This window comes from Selaginella moellendorffii, unplaced genomic scaffold (assembly GCF_000143415.4).
Source record: "Selaginella moellendorffii unplaced genomic scaffold, v1.0 SELMOscaffold_173, whole genome shotgun sequence".
In the NCBI taxonomy this organism is placed as follows: domain Eukaryota; kingdom Viridiplantae; phylum Streptophyta; class Lycopodiopsida; order Selaginellales; family Selaginellaceae; genus Selaginella; species Selaginella moellendorffii.
This window is the reverse complement of record NW_003314433.1, coordinates 103711-117028: the sequence shown is the minus strand read 5'-3', so window position 1 is coordinate 117028 and position 13318 is coordinate 103711. Positions and strand designations below refer to the sequence as shown.

At 40.6% G+C, this 13318-nt stretch overlaps 1 long non-coding RNA gene and 2 pseudogenes across 2 annotated transcripts; 1 reads left to right on the top strand and 2 right to left on the bottom strand.

Annotated features, from left to right (window-relative positions):
- LOC9638750 overlaps positions 1-13318 on the top strand; it is a 60901-nt pseudogene that overhangs the window by 41288 nt on the left and 6295 nt on the right.
- LOC9638748 lies at positions 599-6008 on the bottom strand (annotated as a pseudogene). Its single transcript, XR_002991343.1, has 15 exons — positions 4534-6008; positions 4427-4481; positions 3824-4370; positions 3429-3737; positions 3093-3378; positions 2852-3037; positions 2751-2799; positions 2596-2694; positions 2358-2538; positions 2232-2313; positions 2096-2180; positions 1597-2038; positions 1482-1548; positions 970-1027; positions 599-922 (listed from the first exon to the last, which is right to left on the bottom strand). The product of XR_002991343.1 is annotated as an ETHYLENE INSENSITIVE 3-like 1 protein (transcript).
- LOC9638747 lies at positions 12308-12953 on the bottom strand. Its single transcript, XR_002991347.1, has 4 exons — positions 12858-12953; positions 12719-12800; positions 12543-12665; positions 12308-12476 (listed from the first exon to the last, which is right to left on the bottom strand). It is a non-coding gene; the product is annotated as an uncharacterized LOC9638747 (long non-coding RNA).

Below are 13318 nucleotides of genomic sequence, written 5' to 3'. Positions count from 1 at the left end.
TATGGTCAGTGCTTTCCTTTTCTAGAGGCAATGCCATTGCCATGAAACTACTAGTATACAATCTCTGCGTCCTATCATCAATGGTGATAGAAGGTTAATTAATAACGACGATCCGAATGCATGAAATGGATAAAGTTTATATTTCCATGATTGCTCGCAGAGTGTATGGGCCTGGCTTGCTTTCGGTTGCCTTTCGTAAAGTGCAGAGTGAACACTCTCTCTGCGCGGTCCATAAACTTTACTACCTGGAGGGATTGCATCGACAAAGGCCGTCTGGAGCATCTTGGATGCTCGCTGAACCTTTCCTTTGTTATTCAAGCTCTGACATTCGTCATCTACAACATGGTAGACGTCAAACGATTCCAAGTTAAGTGCTACAGATTTAGAGGCTGCTATAACAAACCTTGCATAACGATGAGCTCTTCCATTTGGATGTGAAGTTGCTGTGCTTGAGCATCGTACTCGTCTTCCTTGCATCTAAAAAACTTGTCCACTTTGTTGAGCTGATCGTCAAGGCCGAAAAAGAAGTTCTTTTCGTGATCCGATCGAGTTCCAAACAGCTCCTTCTCTTAAAAATCCTCGCCATCTGCAATTCTCGTCTTGTGCACAACCTCATCGTATTGAAGAGTTTTGTTTCGTCTTTACAGTCCAGAACATCCATGGACGTTTCCGAGGATATGGATTGTTCGCAGCAGCTGCTCAGGATGGCGCTGGGATTTTGCAGCAAGTTTTGAAGCTTGCTCTTGTCATCCGAGAAGACATTTGGATCGAACACCTTGTGCTGCTGTGTAGGATCTGGTTTTTGATTCTCTTGACAACTTTCTTGAGCTGCTTGTAGTCGCAGTACTTCACCCGCCACTCTGGGACGAGCTGGCCCTCCAGCTGCTTCTGGAACTTCACCATGTCTGAAAGCTTGGATTACCTGAGGCGAACATCGTCAAGAAAACGATCAAGCAAGAGATGAAATACCTGGAGGAAATGGTGTCAAGTTCAGAATGCCTCTTCAAACTTTTCTGGCGCCTGTGCTCTGGAAGCAGAAAAAGAACAGTGGCAATGAGCATATGACGAGACAAATGGTGGCGTGGAATCATCAAATGCATTGTGCTGGGGAGGAGCACCAATTCTCACAAGAAAACAGCGCCTTAAGATCATCTCTGGAAAAAAGGGGGAAAGCCTTCGTTTCTCACCGACGCCAGCGAACAATTACATAAGAATACGTTTTCCTGAGAGAAACTGACGCAGCAGAGTGCAAGAGGAGCGAAGAAGCAAGCGATCCATTGGCCTATGGAACTAAAAAAGGAAACAAAAGGACAGGGAATGCAGGGGAATCTACATGAAAAGAAGCTGTCGTAAGTTACACACTTACACACACTCTCACACACTTCAACTCTTTTCTTGTCAACACGAGTAATTTATGCGAGCGAAAGGGAATGAAAGAATCATTTGAGCATCTAAAGCATGGAAGGAAGCGATGCACGTACTCTTTCTGGAAATCACGCTTATGGAGCGTTTTGTTTCGTCGGAATCCCGATTGCTGGCGCAACCAAACTGAAAGAATCGCAAGCTCAGAACTACGAAAGCAAAGAAAAAACTTACTCTTGCAAGGGGACGAAGAGGAGAAGAATAACCGAAGGAGCCAAGCTTGGAATCGAGGGAGCTTGTCGAGTTCTCGAGGTGAGAGCCCTTTGCTCACTCAAAAACTTGGAGCCTTCTCTCCTTCTGCGAGAGGAAGAGGGAGCAGGGGGAGTTTGCAATGAAGGTGGTGGTCGCATTTTATACTCTGGTTGGCCGACTAGAGACACACAAGACATGGAAGAATAGTGGTGTGATAATTGCCCGACTATCATCAAAGAGGGGTATAAGGGTGAGAACTTTGCTTTGAATCACTGGATATGCAGCTCGGGATATGCTGAGAGAAGTCCCCCATACCACGGAGAAAGAAAGAGAACGAAAATAAATGCATTTTAGCTTATCTTCCATTCGCGATGCTCCACCTTGTTAGTGGCCCGATTATACTTTTCCTTTTCCTTGCCAGATTCTGCACGATTCTTCGCTAAGAAAGCCAAAACTTCTGGCTGTAAAGCATTGCACGTACCAGTCTGTGGGTTTTTAACATTGATCCGCATCGTTTTGTTGACGACGTGGACCCCAACCCGCCGGGTTTTTTCTCCTTCCATTTGCTGTTCATCGAAAGCTTGCTGAGAGACGCGATTTAAATCCAGAATACAAACCTCTCCGTTGCTACTGATGAGTTTGATCCCTGTCGTTCCGACCTGAGTGTATCTTATTCTCGCTTTTGATCCTGATGTCACCCTGTTCTACACCATGAATGAATGAGTATAAATGCGTAAACATACCCTCGTCTTGTCGCAAATGTCGATCACGCGTGTGCGTTTGGATCCACATGCCATTCCATTAAGTGTAGAACTTATCAACGCGTTGTAAGTCGACCTCGACCATGGATCGTCGCACTACGGGCTCCATCACTGAGTGCGCATTTGTCTCGTTTTTCTTCACCATATATCAATCTCAGCAAACCTGGAATATATTTGGTTACCTGGACGATGACTCGTCCCTGCTTATTTTTTCGCCTACCGTTGGCTGTGCCTCCTACATTAGGACCAAAGATCTTCCCGCATAACCATCAAGCCACGTTTCGTGGATTCGTAATACACTCGCATAAGGCATGTCATCCTGTAAGAGAAGCAAAGCTGAATAACTCCACCAAAACAAAGCGATAAGAACGCCACCTTATATTGAAACACACGGCGGTTGTCAAGCGATAATTCAGCTCTTCGTCTGGAATGCACCAGCAAGAAAATAATGCATCAGAAAGAAGAACTTAACGTACCCGTTCGCTGCCAGTTATCAAACTTGACAACCCAAGTAACGTCCCCAACCTTCGTCGCACGAATTCGATCAACCCACATACAGAAGTTCTTTCCCCTGTGAATACCGTGGAGGGACGTAGAATCTCAACGCTTGTACGAAGATCGTCTTCTAGTCCCCACGGAGTGACCAGCGTTGAGTCAGGGGCCTGCCAGCCATTTCGTTGCTCAAGCATCCAAAACTACTAAACACGGGGAACTTACCATTGGCCTTTTCAAGTGTTCAAACACCTCGTGGGAGCTTTCAACCTCGCCTCGTAACCATCTCACACAGTAGCACCACTCCACGTCCGATCAACCCTTCGGTGTCCCCAGCAGTGAGCTGGCTCAGTAAGTCGGCATCCCTGGGCGAAACACAAGGATCAAACTTGAACTCTCGGATAGCTTGTAAGATTCCCGAAGCGCATCTTTCAGTGCCACGAAAGATCTTGGGATTGTCTTTGGCATTATCAAGGTACCACTGCGTAAGATCTTCAAACGCATTCCCGACCTGAGATCGTCAGTGAGTGAGTGGGTGATCAATCGACTTCAAGAACTTACGATCACTCCAAAAACGTCTTTGACGGCAAAGAGCTCAGCATCACAAGAACTTTCTGAGGAGCTCTGCCTTCCCTCATGAGCTGTCCCTTGTCAGCTGCTCAAGCATATCCTGTCCTCCGCTGTATATGATTTTTACATCCAACTGGAAGAACAAAAAAGAAAAAGGATTAGATCACGAAAGCTTCGAACGATCCTCTAAAAACTTGGCCCACACTCGATCAATCAATTCAACAGTGTCTCCACAACCCGAGGAGCCTCTGCCTTCTTCAGCTTGAAGCTGACTTTGTGAGGTCGCTGTTCTGTTTGTTCCTACAGGAAAAAAATAAAAAAAGCCAGCACGAGATAGAGAAAAACGTTGTAAACAGCATCAAAGAGAGGATATGGAATTTTTCTACCTGGAATGTAAGCTCTGGAAACTTGGAAGTCTCTTCCAAACAGCCCTATCCCACCCCTTGTTTAGTTCTTGCTCTCATCCAGAATCTGGAACCATGGCATCGCCGTACCCCACAGACAAGATCGTGACCTCCGGCGTGAGCAGCGGCCTCTCCCGCCTCAGCAGGCGATACATCGTCGGCGATATTCCAGTCGAGAACACCAGAAGCGAGTCATGGAAATAATCCGCGGCCCAGAGCGCATCGAAGAAGAAACGAGCGGTGCGTACCATTGTTCCATCAAGATCGGAGACGATCGCGAGCCGCGCCCCTGCCATTACAAATGAAAGAAAACCCTAGCGAATTTTCTCCTTTAGCTAATCTACAAAGAACCCTAAAAGCATATGCATAGTATCCCACGAATCTTTTGAGATTTTTCTCTAGTTTCCAACTTGTCTCTTCCAAGAATCCTCCCCAATCTCGTAGCCTCTTAGAAACGCACGAAGAGGACCACTCTCTCATTCGGAGATACCGCCGAATCGTAAAAGGGATCTTCCGTTCACATAGAAATCTGCAAAGAACATTCAAGAGTCGCTCCACACAAATTCCTTCTCAGAGTTTCTATACCTCGAATGGATCTGTCTGGTGCTTCCTCATTGTTTTCTTGCTCTTCGACCTCTTCCTGGAAGAGCAATCCAAGGCAATGTCTCAAGGGTTATCCTCATCACAATCACCTGGTTATGGCGGTGGTGGTGGCTCTGCTGCTGCTGCTGCTGCCCGATCAAATTCCACTGCCTCGCCAGCGCCTCCTCCTGGTTGAGCACCGAGATCCACGTCGCGCTCTCCTTGGCAGTCGCACTTGGACTGCCTCACGAGCTTCCTGATCTTCGATATCCGGGGACATGTGTCGGATCACCGCAGTGAGAACTCCAACCTTCCACACCTTCTTGAGATCATGGGGCTTCTTATACGGCGGCGGCCCCTGCCCCTTTGGAAGCCCAAGCTCGGGCCACCACTCCTCGTCGCCGCTCGGCCACCACGGCGGCGCCACCCCTTTCTCCAGCGGGTACCTCCGCTGGGGTGGATCGCAGTGCTGCATTAGCGCCGAGAGAAGCGATCCGAGGGTGGTGTCCTGGAGCTCCTGGAGAGTGTGTGGCGTCGGGGTGGCGGCGGAGAGCTGGCCAGCGCCTCCGCCGGATCTGGAGCAGATGCCGTGCTCCGCCTCGTACTTGGCCATGGCGGCGGGGCCGTTCCGATCGAAGCGGACCTTCTCCTTCCACCACGCGCGGATGTTGTCGCTGGCGCCGCTCACTGGCTTGCCCTTCTCGGGGATGATACCATAGACGAATCCTTGGGCTTTGCAGACCTCCATCATCTTGAGAGTGTACTTGAGGATCCCGTCCTGGGCTCGCAACATCTTCCGCCGGGCTTGCTCCTGGGATTGCTTGTGCTTGGGGAGATTGCCCAGATTCTGGTGCTGCGCTGCTGGGCCGCCGTGATGCTGCTGCTGCTGCGGCTGCGCATGGCTGCTGTGATTCGAGTGATTCGAGGAGAATGCGTTGTTGACCCTGGCCTTTTGCTTGTCCTTGATCCGCTTGAGCCGCAGCCGATCGTTCCAAATCCTCTTCTCCAGCTCGTCCACGTCCATGTCGTCGTCGCTGAAATCCTCGTGATCCTGGACGACCGCCTCGCCCAGGCCTCATCGTTGTCTCCCACAAGATCCACGTCCAGGCCATAGCAGAGGTCCGGGTCGCCGCCGTGGAGCTCCATCTTGCGGATCGATCGGAGTGGAAATATTTCGAGCAAGCGCTTCCGACAGGAGGGAATATTTCGGAGCGATTACCTCCAATTCGCCATGGAAAGCCGAGGATCGAATGGGAAAAGCGAGGAAGATCACGGGAAGCAGAGAGAAAGAAGGAAAAAGCTCGATTCAACGCGAGCCCCTTGTGTGATTACCTAGCTCCATCGATGCCCCGTCGACGCGCGCTGCGCTCGCCGATCGCGCCCGTGACACAGTGGCGCAGCGCCTTCAAATTCGACACATTGCCCGGGCAAGCGTCACAATCCCAATGCCGCCACCGCTGCGAGGCGCTGCCAACACGATCAACGAGAATCGATGCCCTAGCGCATCAAGATCCCCGCTTTGCTCGGCGAGAGAGAGAGAAGAGCAAAGGCGCCGCTCCTCGCCATAGCCATCTACTAGCTAATAGCTAAATGACGTACAATTCCACCCAGGTCGGGAATTGACCTTTTGACACGTGGCACAGCTACATCTGGATATACATTCCAGCCACCGCGGACTTGGCGCCAACTTGGCTATCTGCCTCTAATTTAAGCTAACCGGTTTTTGTCGGAATCCAGTTTGGGTCATAAAATGGACCACTGGGCCCGGACCAGCGGATGCCGCGCCGCGAGCCACGGACCGGCGGACTCGAACCCGCCACCGTACACTCCACGCCTCCACCGCTACCATACGCTTCTCTCTAGTTTATTATACGCCTCCAATCCTTGGTAGTGCTTCCTCATGATCACCTCTACGTGACAACCAACCCCTCGTATAGTACGTGGGGTACGACGTTTTGAAACTCCATTCATTGGGCTTTGTTAAAGAGAATAAAAGAGAGAACGCCACTGTAGCTAAACCTAGAAATCAAAAACTAAGGGGATGACAATAGTTCTTCTTTTTTACATCGTGTCATTATTGGTCTGACTCTATTGCAACACCTTTTACTCGGGCGGTGCCCTAACCCTAAGGAATAATAGAATATTCGTTGCCGGAGAATATTCCGGAATCGGCCCGTGGTCCGGTTTTGGGCCCCCAAAATGCTTATTTTTATTGTTCGCTGGGAGTCCATGTTCCCTCTTTAGCTCCCCATGTGTGGCCTTTGTTTTTGTTGCCAGCCACACAGAAAGTTTGAAGGAAAGAGAGCGCAAAAATCTGAGAGGAGAGAAAGAAATGGCGCTGGCTTTGATTGACTTTACCGCGCTCCACTTCTTTGATCCCTCCATCTCCATCTCGTCCTTTTTCTTTTTCTACTTGGACTCGGACGATTCGATCCATGTCATGTTTCGCTCGAAGTCGATGGATCACTGCCCGATCACTCCACCACTTCTTGTCGACTGGAAAAGTCTTTAAATTCCTCTCGCTGATGCGATCAGCACGGCATTAGCCTGAGATCAAGGCCGCAGATCATCCAGCAAAGTCTAAGCTTTTTGCCAAGGATGTGACAAGCTAACGTGTTGTCCAGAGCGCTTACAGGTTCCATTGTTTTTTCCATGACAATTCTTTTTCCTCCGGCAACCGGCACGAAAGTCGTCCGAAGCAACCCAAACTGGAAACAAGATACATGCCCAGTTTCTCGGACAGATTTCCTCAAGCCCGGCAGCACACGAAAGACGAAGAAATTCGTTAAAAAATCCACGAGCAAGCAGCAAGAGAGAGAGAGAGAGAGAGAGAGAGAGACATAAAGAACTTTGCCAAGCCCAAAGTCGTTGATGTTAAGCTAGGCCGTGCTTGAAGCGCGTGATGATGATCATGAAAGTTCCTGTCGAGATGCTCGGTGGATTCTCCGTGTCTCCAGCTAGAGACTTATCGATCAATCCACAGTGTGCGGCAGCCGTCGTTTCGCTCGATCGCTCCCTCGTTTGCAAAAGCTCGGACTTGACGATCCTTCTCTTTCTGCCATGGATTCCTCCATGAAGAGACCACCGAGCCAAGTTGCGAGAGTGAGGTTAAGCTGTAGTGATCTTACGGACATCCTCTTTTTGGATTGCTTCCTTTTTTACTCCGCGTATCGTATCGACACTGTTGTAGAAGAAACAAACGAGTTTTGGAGGTAGCAACTTCCCTTCCATTTGATTGATACATGAAGAACAAGACATCGCTCGCAAGTGGAAGATCACACGGGAGATGTTTGGAGTCAAACTGGAACTTTCGTGATTGTTACGAGCACCTCCCCTGAATCCAGCACCACACTATCTATCTGGTAATGTTTCAAAACGAGTAAACTAATCAGTGTTTGGGAATGAATGTTTGTGCTGCTTGGCCACTTGCACTGCGGCAGCAGAGGAGGATGTTTTGCAGCAACTATACCCGACTAAATCGAAGTACTTTAATTGCAATTTGCAAGATCACAAGTACTAGTCCTGAAGAAAAGCAGCAAGATGTGCTTATAATCAAGGCATTCTTGCAACGCAAGTGGAAATTCACCACTTTACCTGGGCTTTCCGAGGATGCTTCATCTGAATCGCATAGTGTCACCCTGCCATATGAAAAAGACAAGAGAAAAATTCTTACTCACTAGAGTTTGGCAATTTTGCTCTAGCTACTACAATTTTTCCATTGTTGATACTCACTATAGCTTCATTCAACTCCACACTTTTTTACTTGATTAGAGATGTAAAGTTTTGTGTCATGTTCTAGAATTTTGTCTATAATTACAAAACCATAAGCTTATCCATAAATAGATTGATATTACTATAAACAATTAAAGAGAACAACTTGAAAGACGATCAATAAAGTTCAAATATAAAGGGAAATGACTCATGAATAAAAATACATTTTATTTTCCAAGTGTATTTATTTTTCCAATTGGTTAAAGGTCTTGGGATATTTAGGGTTAAGTATCTCTGGGTTGGGTGACTTCCCGGGAATTTCAAATTTAAGAGTTTATAATTACGTCAATGCAAAGGTATAATTTCAACTTCTCTCTCTTCCTTTCAGCATTTTTCTTTGCTTTTCAATATGTAGTGAGTGAAATGCTTTCACTCGTAAGTTTTTCATAGATGAGTGAATAAAACTTGATAAACTCTTATAACCTATTTTTCCAAAGTTACATTTAAGATGGCTAAGTGAGCAGTGTGATGTGCTATTACAACCAAGTGAATAGTTTTCTTAACTTGTGCTAATCAAAATTTGCTCACAGATATAATATAAAATAGGTGGGGATGCAATAAATTTATTCATTTCTCTCCTCGAGAAAAATCATTCTTTTACTTCTTGTTAAATATATAGTTTTTGATTATGATGTTCTTCACTTTTTTTGAAGGGTGCAATATATACTCCTTTAGTTAAAGATGCAGTTGTTGATTCCATGTTATAGGTAAAAATATGATAATTAGAATTGTTGGAGGTTTCAATATTAATTTTGGGACCAACTTCTAAAGTTTTACCAAGATTATTTTAAATTAATAAATTTAAAACTTTTTCTTGACAATCATGAGAAGTCAACACTTCAAGTTGGAAATATCACCAAAGTTAACCTTAACCATATAATATCCGATCTCATTACAACCAAAATGTGGCTTAGATTATTCAATGGCAATCCAAACACTTAACGATATTCATCACTTAGAGATGTAATGATAATTATCAACAGTTTGCTTTAGATATTGCTTTCCAAGGAATTGTTCTCTTAAAAAACAATGGCTTACTACTTTTATTCACAATTTTGAAAATATGGCTTTTATAGGAAACAATGTAAATACAACATACATGATACTTGGAAACTACAAATGTGAAAGATAAATTTTTTCTCAAAACTCTTTAGATATTATTTATAGTTTTCTTGGAGAAATGTCATACAAGTATGTATCACCTTTGCAAAACATGCAAATCTATAGTAATAACATCCTCTATTTATAATATTTATTTTGAGAATATAATCTCAACTCATCTCCAACATTTCAAATGCAACCATTTATCCTATTATTCTTGTGATCACTACTTTTTGTTGATATCTTGGCTTTCAAGGACAATCTATGAATCTCAAGGGTTATTTGGTTTGGATATTTTAGTTAGTCCAAAGGTGCTACTCTCACTCTTATTATTTTTAGAGCATAAAATCCAAGTATTCCTTCTCTTGCTTTTTTTTCTTTGTAATACAAACATTGAATCTAAAATTAAGTGGTCACTTGGTAAATATTTAGTACCACAAGGCATCCATAAATGTTTCCATATTGGATATGAAAATGAAATACAATCCATTGTTAATATTTAAGGAGAAGCTATCAATTTTACACAAGGTTACTAACAACTTTGGTGATATAGTAAATAACCTCTTGCGAGTGAGATTTGTAGAGTGTAAGTTTTGTAAATGATGCATAGCTAAAAATAATTATAAGAAAAGCTATAATTTTTTTATACCCCTGGCAGCGGTTAGGTGGATTCCTTTCGTGTTTGGATTGTTTTACTCAACTTACTTGTACAAGCACTAACAAAGCTCTCCTTCAAAAGCAAAAGAGGAAACTTTTGAGATTGTCCAACTGTAAAGATCAACAAAGATTAATCCAATCACTTACAAAATGAACTATAAATTTATAATAACATTTTGCCCAATCTCGACAAAATCATTAATAAATCAAAGCTTTAGCCAAATGTTCATCTTTGCTTAATAATTTAGCTCCACTCAATCAATACATATATTTTTTATCAAGCTGATCCTCTTTAACAAGTTCCATATCTAAATAATATAGTGACTTACCCTTTCTTCTTTTGTAAGTTATTGTCTAAAAAGAGTTTATTTCAAATTCACTTAAATTTTTCTCTTGAGAAATTACTTAGCTTAACATGAAATCTTAGCAACCCAATACTAAATACTAGCCCAAAAATTTGAGAAAAACATATAAACCAGTATATTAATGATAATTTGAAGCTTTTTTTTGCCAATTTACAAGGTATAATAAATGATTAAGATGTTTGTTCTCTAAACAAAAATGAGATAAAGATTGGGAGTGAGCTTATGCAAACATCTTTAAGCCAAACTTCTTCATTTAGCTTATAAACTTGGTTGAGTTTGCAAAGGTTTCGATAAAGTTTATTTTTGAATTTTTGCATGTCATAAATGTTTATCAAGGAAATGTAAATAGGAGTATACTATAATTATAGCTTGTCATTTTTGTTATAGTAGTGGTGATCGCAACCATCACCATGCTTTCGGCATCTTTATAAATGATTAATTTTTTTTTACTTTAGGATCATTTAAAGGAGTCTCACTCATAATCTCTATAAGCCCTAATATTAATTTGGGTGTTTGCTAACTTTAAGATGAGTTTTTGTAACCACATCAACTTTGTAATTGGTCTAAATGCTCTATGTGTTTAATTCCACTTTTGGATACCCAAATGGCTAAATAACCTTTTATGAAGTCCAAATTTAAAAAATTATATTTGGTATTAGAGAAGTATAAGGTGTGACTCTATTAATTGATTAACACCACATGTCAAGATTAATATTTAATAAGTTTAGTTTACTCCAATTTCAACTCAAGGGGTAGGGTGTTAAAAGAGCAGGGCTCTTAGAAGAGCCGCAACTTTCAACTTCCATTTATGAAAGCGTAAACTTGCAAAAAACCATGATGGATTGTAAACAACCAAAAATAATAACTTAAAAAATTATTAATATTTTTTTAAATATAAAAATGTACCCTTTGTTCCAATTAGTTATAAATCATAGGTTATTTGAGATTAAGCATCTTTAAATAGTATTGGGTTAGATGACCTTCTAGAAAGCCTAGATTCAGGAGATTATAGTGCCATAAATAATATAAGTTAAACTTTGTAAAGAACCTAGCAAAAAAGATAACAATTTAAAATTAAACAACCTTTTAAAAATGAAATATTTACTAGAATGTTCAAAATAACTATTTAGAAAGCATTTTTATTAGAGCTACTCTGAAGTAACACTTGATGTGTTTCAAATGATTTCATAGTAAAAAATATTTTTATACTTTATTTTTAAAATAATTATAAGTTTTGTTTAATACATATTTTGTATTTTGTAAAAGATGTCTACAGACACTCAAAAACCTTTTGCTGTTAAATTATTGTCATTCAAACACTTGCTTACAATAGTTAGAGTACAATACAGTGTTTGGTTTTATGAGATGGCATATATATGTAATTGAGGAGAGTAAATAAATTTCTATATAGAGTTTAGCAAGTAAATGGAATTGTGAACAATGACAATTTTCATAAGTCTTTAATCTGTAGTTTGTAACATATTTTAGCTAAACATTAATTTAAAGAATAAGTTGAAGTTGGTAAAGATAATATAAAGTTATCTTTTACAGTATGTGATGATAAATAACAATTAAGCACTTGTATTTAGTTTTGAAATGCATTACCTTAAAAGGTTTATTAATGTTAATTAACTTCATTCCTAAATTTTTCTTACCAAAGATGCCAAAATAAAAAATGCCGCTAACATAAAATCATCTGAGTAGCTTTTTTTTAAAGCATTCAATACTGAAACATCAGAATAAATATAAAAATTATTTTAGAGCAATATGCAAAGATACCTCATCAACTTATATCAGGAAATGTAGCATAATCATAGTAAAAATAACATTCTGCCATATCTATAACAATATAGAGGACATTTGATTAATCATTGCCTTGCCAAATAATCTCAAAAATCAATATAATCAATTATTTATTTTAAATGCCCTACATAGTCTTTGTTAAATAAAACTAAAATCATAGATATATTTCAATGTAAAATACCTTTGTAAATCCATACTGTTTTATAATCCAAGGTTATAGGATGGATATTAAAATATTTGGCCATGATTGTCTTTTGGTCAATTTCTTTCACAATTTTAGTTTTCATATTGAAATGTCATTAATATGAAATCATTTGATGAGTTTTTCCTTCACTTTGATTATTAAAAATTCAACACTGAAATAAACTTGAAACATTAGAATAAACATGAAATAATATTTTAGAGCAATAATGTAAACTTACTTCATCAACTTTTCTTACAAAATATAGCCCAATCATTCCAAAGACATATAGTAATAATTATATAAAGTATGTTCATTTATCTTCATCTTTCCAAACTACCTCGTAAAAATATATATTGATGATCTGCTTTAGAATGGTGTTTGTTAGATAAAACTAAAAACTTAAATGTGAAATACCTTTGCAGATCCATATTTTACTTTCATCCAGGATTATGGGATGAAGAGCAAAATATATAATTAATGATTTACTTTAAATGCCCTACATAGCCTCTGTTAGATAAAACTAAAAGCATGGATATATTTCAATATAAAATACCTTTGTAAATATATATTGTTTTATCATCCAAATTATGGGATAAAAAATAAAATATTTGGTAGCTTTTCCTTCACTTAAAATATTAAATATTCAACACTGAAATAAACTTGAAACATTAAAATAAACAGGAAAGAATAATTTGGAGCTATAATACAAACTTACCTCATTAACTTCAGCTACAAAATATACCTGAATCATACCAAAGATATATAGTAATAACTATATAAAGCATATTTATTTACCTTCGTTTTGCTAGACCATTTTATAAAATTATAGATTGATGATCTGCTTTAGAATGGTATTTGTTAAATAAAACAAAAAACTTAAATGCTAAATACCTTTGCAAACCCATATTTGTTTTCCCTCCAAGATTTTGGGATAAAGAGCAAAATAATTTTCCATGATTGTCTCCCATTTTTCTTCTTTCCCAAATTTAGTTGTCACTAGCTTAAATATCTCTT